General features: G+C 41.1%; 1 pseudogene; it reads left to right on the top strand.

Annotated features, from left to right (window-relative positions):
- Window positions 1-310: 310 nt before the first annotated feature.
- Window positions 311-1,395, top strand: LOC110295439 (nuclear transcription factor Y subunit beta-like; annotated as a pseudogene).
- The last annotated feature ends 4,965 nt before the right edge of the window (window positions 1,396-6,360 follow it).

Below are 6,360 nucleotides of genomic sequence, written 5' to 3'. Positions count from 1 at the left end.
GAAAAATTCGAGAAAACCAAACAAGACAGGTAAATTGATCTGCTGATTCATGGATATAGGAACAACTCAGTAACTGGCTTAGACATAAAAATGTCTCTAGCCCCCCGCCGTCAACGCCGCGTTGATCGGGGACACTCGCAGTCCGCAGCCTCCGGGCGAGGCCGCTGTGCTTCGGGCCTTGCTGGGCGCGGGGCCAGGCGACTGCGGGGCTCTCGCGGTGGCAACCCCGGGCGGGTTTCATTTTGCCCGGGGAGCCGGCGGGAGGGGAACGCTGCGCCCCGGAGAGGCCGTTTGTCTCCCGCATCCCGGAGGCGGCAGGCGTTGGGCACGGGCGGCGCGGGGGATGCGCTCCACCGGGCCGCCCGGGCATCTGCGAGCCGAGGCGGCGGATCCTCACGAAGAACAAGCGCCCTGGTGGGCTCCCGCCCGCTCTGCGCCTACAGCATGCAGCCATCTCGCCCCGAAGGTTAAAATTGTACAAGGATTCACCACCTTTTTGACAGGTATTTGAGAATACCACTGATACACAATTCTGACAGTATTTCATGACAGTGGATGGTGACAGCTGTATCACAGATGCTTTGGGATTTCTGCAGACTACATTGGAGGAAGTCATTCTGTGATCCAGCCCCGTGATGGGGACAGCTGAGGACAGCATGAGTGATCATGAAAACACAAATGGTTCAAAAGAACGTTTCAGAGAACAAGATATTTACCTTCCAATTGCAAATGTGGCTAGGATAAGAAAAAAAAAGCCATATCTCAAGCAGGAAAGATCGCAAAAGATGCCAACGAATAAGTTCAGGAATGTGTAGTGAATTTATAAGCTTCATCACGTCTGAAGCAAGCGAAAGGTGTCATCAGGAGAAGCGGAAGGCAATCAATGGGGAGGATATTCTGTTTGCCATGTCCACTCTAGGCTTTGACAGCTACGTGGAGCCTCTGAAACTGTCGGCCATCACTGGAAAGAGAGGCCCATTGGACACGCAAACTTTATATGCCCCAGTACAGGGGAACGCCAGGGCCAAAAAGTGGGAGTGGGTGGGTAGGGGAGTGGGTGGGAGGGTATGGGGGACTTTTGGGATAGCATTGGAAATGTAAATGAGGAAAATACCTAATAAAAAGTAAAAAAAAAATTTAGATATTAAATATTTGATTGCTGAAAAAAGAAGAAGAAGAAGAAGAAGAAGTTCAGAGAGGCCATGAAAGGAGAGAAGGGTATCGGGGGAGCAGTCCCCGCTACAGATGGACTAAACAGAAGAGCTCACGGAAGAGGCATTCACTAACCAGTTACCAGCTGGCTTAATAACTGCAGGTGATCAACAGCAAAACTTTATGGTTTACACGACGTCTTACCAACAGATCTCTGGTGTCCAGCAAATTCAGTTTTCGTGATCGAGAAGAAAGGAGGGAACGGGGCTTGTATGGAGAGAGAGTCTGGAGCAGAGGCGTGGGAAGGAAGTGAGGGTGAAGCTGCCTCCTTGTACCATAAGTAGCTGTAATGTAGCTTCCTGATGCTTGACTAGTTGAAGTGTTAATTCTGACTTGAGTATCTTTTTCATGAACGATTTTAAAAGAAAAAAAAATTGGATTTTAAAGGTATTAAAATATTTTTGTTTTGTACGAGAGTTTGTTGCTCTGTATGATGCCTGTATGCATTGTATATTGCAATTTATTACTGTCAGAGATTTGTAGACAGTTTCTTATTTTCATATTGAATCATGTTATTATTTTGTAATTCAAGTAAGCAGCTGGGTTAATTCATAACGTTTACCCTTTTAATAAAATATACGGGTAGAGTTCAAAAAAATGTCTCTAGCCAAAACTTCAGCTAAAATGAGACAATAAATCTTATTTGTTATTGTAGTGGCTATTCCTGGTTGTCAACTTGACTATATCTGGAATGAACTACAATCCAGAATTGGGAGTCTCACCAGTGACCCTAATCTGGAGGCTGGGAGATAGAAGTTTCTGACCTGGATCTTGGTATGGGGATCTTGAGGCATAGTTGCTATGGATGCTAGAAGATTAAGACAGGGAGCTCTCCGAGTTCAAGGTCATCTGGGATTAAAGGTGTGGTGGCACTGAGCAACTGCTAGATCCTTGGACTTCCTCCATTCACAGCAGCTTCTGACATTGTTGGGAACTGGACTGCAGACTGTAAGTCATCAATAAATTCCTTTACTATATAGAGACTACCGATAAGTTCTGTGACTCTAGAGAACCCTGACTGATACAGTTATGGAATCTCTAAGATTCTTTGTGCCCTCCTTCATATGGCAGGAATGAAGATTTATTACATTTGGTTATTGATAAAATTAATTTATAAAAAATACAGACCCCCATTCGAATAACTTATTGGTACTAAAATTTTGGTTGTGAGATTCATATACTCTATATGAATACTCTATATATTCATTATATTCTATAAACCTAGGTTTATAGAATGTACAGCTCTGACAAGATTCATCTTCTGGGACACTGAACTGACTTGCTGTTCCAGTCTCCTGCTTCCTGATGCTGTCCAGAAACTTGCTTCCAGGGCAGCTTTAGTATTGCTGCTGATTCCAGATGATCTCACTTCATCCAACCTTTCAGAGGAATTCAGTCAGAACTTCAGTCAAGCCCTGAGCCTTCTAAGCATACAGAGACTCGATAACAGTTGCTAAAGCTAGCTTTCTTAAGTCTAACCAAATTTTCTGATTTTCCTATCCCTCCCCACTCCTTTAAAGAATTTTTTGTCACCTCCTTCTTCCAGCAGGAAGAAGTTGTGGAGAGTTGTCATCCCCATCTCTTGGGCTGAGGTGTCTGATTACAGTTATTTATAAATTATAAATAGGTTGTCTTTTTTTTTTTTTTTTTGGTTTTTCGAGACAGGGTTTCTCTGTATAGCCCTGGCTGTCCTGGAACTCACTTTGTAGACCAGGCTGGCCTCGAACTCAGAAATCCGCCTGCCTCTGCCTCCCAAGTGCTGGGATTAAAGGCATGCACCACGACTGCCTGGCTTCCTGGATGTTTTGCCAGTCTAGGTTGTCTTTTTAAGGAATAATTTGGAAATGGTCATAATTTTGAACAAGAAGGAAATAGATGGGATGGATTACTAATTTTATTCTTGAACAAAGCATTGTGAAGTCATAATGTTACATTGATAGAAATCTTTATTAATACAAACTGAAGTTATAATTTCTTACATTGGTACAGAATTTATATTGATACAGATTTAAGGTTTTCATTGGTATACATTTCTATATTGATACAAAATTTGTGATTAATATTGCTACTCTTAGATAAGCATTGTGCTTATACAACTCATTTAAGAATACCCAGTCCTTCTAATATTTGCTATTACAAACTGTTTAGGATGATTAACACAAGTTAAGGGCCAGACAGTAACGTTATGTGCCACACCCACTCCAGTGGAATCTGTGTGACAAGTCCAAAAGCTTGGCTGCAGTCCTAACGCAAAAAGTTTCGAGGAAACTGGTCTCCTGGAAGTTCTTTGGTATCCTGTAACAGAGATGTGTTTCAAATTTGTCCCTGAGAGTTTTGTGTGATTTCTTTCAGTATTGTTTTATTATAGGTACCCCCAGGGAATGATTTGACAAATAGCTAATTAGATTGAACTTTGCTTCCTGGCCTTCACCAATGTCCTGATGTTCTAGGCAGTCTTGAGCTGACCCTGGGCTTGGAATTTAGTAAGAGTGTTACTTATTCAGACAACTTGCCTTCAGTATTGAAAGAGAGATAGTGAAAGAAATCAGGCATTACTATCTACTAAATAGAGTTAGAAATTTCAGGGCAAGCTTAACAAAGTAAGTTTAGAATTCTTATTATAGTCACGTATGGCAGACTACATTGCTTAATAGAAGAAAGTTTGGTGGGCTGGTAATGGAGGTTACCCCACAAATAATTTAGAATACAGATGAGTCACTCCCATATACAGGAATTTACAATGGTTTAGGAAGAAGATCAGGCTGTGGTTTAAGGAGGAACTAGAGTATTTCATTATTCATGAGAAGGTTAGCAAGAGCAGAACTAGTACATACTTTCACTAGCCCAGAAGAATAGCATAGTTAGGTATTTACTAAGAGCTGGCTGGTGGTGGGTTAAACAATAAGTCAGAATTAGAACTATGGCTTGGGCAGGAAAGCCCTTGCCCTTGGAGTGTAAAGACCTTATCCTGGCTTCTAAGAATATAGCTGACCTTAGATAGGGCTGACTTTATCCCAGTTGTTACATTGCCTGGTTCCTGCCAATCTTTATGTATGCATTCTTCTGTTTTGTGTAAAGAGTCATTAAACATAGGGTAACCTCAATGTACCTTGGCTGATGTGTTGTTACCTAACTTCCTTATTTTCTTCTGTATTATAAGTCTGATGCTCGCTTTGAGAAATTACATTCAGATCCAGCACTCCCTTGTGTCAGTATCTGTTTCTCATTTTGCCAACTCCTTGCCCACCTGAGTACCGGGATCCTGAATTCTCCCATGGGCTGAGGGAATGACTGAGTCCAGTCCGTGGCAGTTATGGTTATATTAGATTCTAATTTAATTATAATAATATGTTTTCAACATTACACAAGTAAAAATGGTTAAGAATAATTAAGGTTTACAAGTTCAAATATCCTTTACATAGATAGATAATCTTCAAAAACATCAGAAATCCACAAACTATAACATTTAATGTTATTTAATTATTAAGGATCATTTGACAATGATACATGTCTGCTTCTGACAGTTTCTCCATTCTCGTTCAAAGAATTCAGCATCTTTACCTCCAGACAAGGTTTCTTATTGTGGCAAGGTATCCATAGGGCAGAAATTGCCTATATCATCTACAGATAAAATACTGTTCAGTAAAAGGACACACGATATGAAATAGTCAACTGATAGCTCTGCCAAGTCAGGGTAACCAGTCCTTCATAATCCTGCTTTACAAAGGTCTGTCAGATGATCCTGGGCCAGAAGGCTGAAGACAGATGCTCCGACATTATAAGAAATCGGGGGGCTGTCCAGGCAGTCGGCTGTCTCTATAATATGTTTAATTTTTAGAAGCTATGCTTTGTGCTTCCTATATACTCAGGTAATATTTAATACATTCTCGATTTCTGATAGGGTTGAAGACTAATTATGGTCCCACAAACAAACAAGTTGTTTAACATTAAAGATATGATATAGAAGTAAAAACATGGTTTTTAGATGGTGTTACAGGCTAAAATCTAAATGCAATTCAGGTATAGAGTTATAACTCTTTAAGTTAGGAATGATGGACTAGATGTTAATTGTATATCATACCTTGTAATTTACATGATTGTTATGGACCTGCTCAATTTATGTCTGAGAGAAAAGTTTCTTGTTTGCTTGGTTTTTGATTGTTTTGTTTTTTAAATTGGACAGAAAAGGTGAGCTGTATGGGAATGGTTTAGATGACTTGATTGGGAATCTGTGCTTACTGATGCTGAAGATCCCTGCCCCCAATTGGGTTTTGGTCTATTAATAAAGATGCCAGTGGAAAGAAAGAAGAAGGATTTCCAGGTTCCTGCAGGCTAGAAAAGAGGAAGAGAATCGAGAGACCAAGGGAGAGAGAGATGGGACAGACAGGCTTGGAGCTACAGGGGAGATCTTCCAAAATGTAGGTAGAAAGGGAAAGTGACCAGAAAGCATCTAGGGCAGCAAGACCAGTGGGCTTCACAGGAGGTAACTGGGCAGATAAGCTGAGGGAAGATGCAGAGGTGTTAAACTAGGGATAAAGGTAACTGACCAACTAAACTGAGGGCAGTTTTAGAGGTGTTGAGCTAGGGTTAAAGGTAATTGAGCAACTAAGCTGAGGGAAGATTAAGAGGTGTTGAACTAGGAGTGAAGCATGATAGCCACACAAGGCTTGGAAGAGTCCAGGCACAGAGATAATAAGCCAGTTTAAAAATGAGCTAATGTGTGTGTGTGTGTTTTATTCACTGATCTGAGATAGCTCCTGAGCAGGTGCATGTGTATAACCAGCTGGGAACACAAAGCTGTTTAGACAAAACTACACTCTACACATATATATATATTACCTTCCTTTTGTTGTCGAATTGCTCTGGCTAGGACTTCAAGTACTATATTGAATAGGTAGGGAGAAAGTGGGCAGCCTGTCTAGTCCCTGATTTTAGTGGGATTGCTTCCAGCTTCTCTCCATTTCCTTTGATGTTGGCTACTTGTTTGCTGTAGATTGCTTTTATTATGTTTAGGTATGGGCCTTGAATTCCTGATCTTTCCAAGACTTTTATCATGAAGGGGTGTTGGATTTTGTCAAATGCTTTCTCAGCATCTAACAAGATGATCACGTGGTTTTTGTCCTTGAGTTTGTTTATATAGTGGATTAC

The sequence above is a fragment of the Mus caroli genome, unplaced genomic scaffold (assembly GCF_978045245.1).
Source record: "Mus caroli unplaced genomic scaffold, Mus_caroli_1 scaffold_4, whole genome shotgun sequence".
In the NCBI taxonomy this organism is placed as follows: Eukaryota; Metazoa; Chordata; class Mammalia; order Rodentia; family Muridae; genus Mus; species Mus caroli.
The sequence above is the reverse complement of the archived record's forward strand: the minus strand, read 5'-3'. Positions and strand labels throughout refer to the sequence as shown.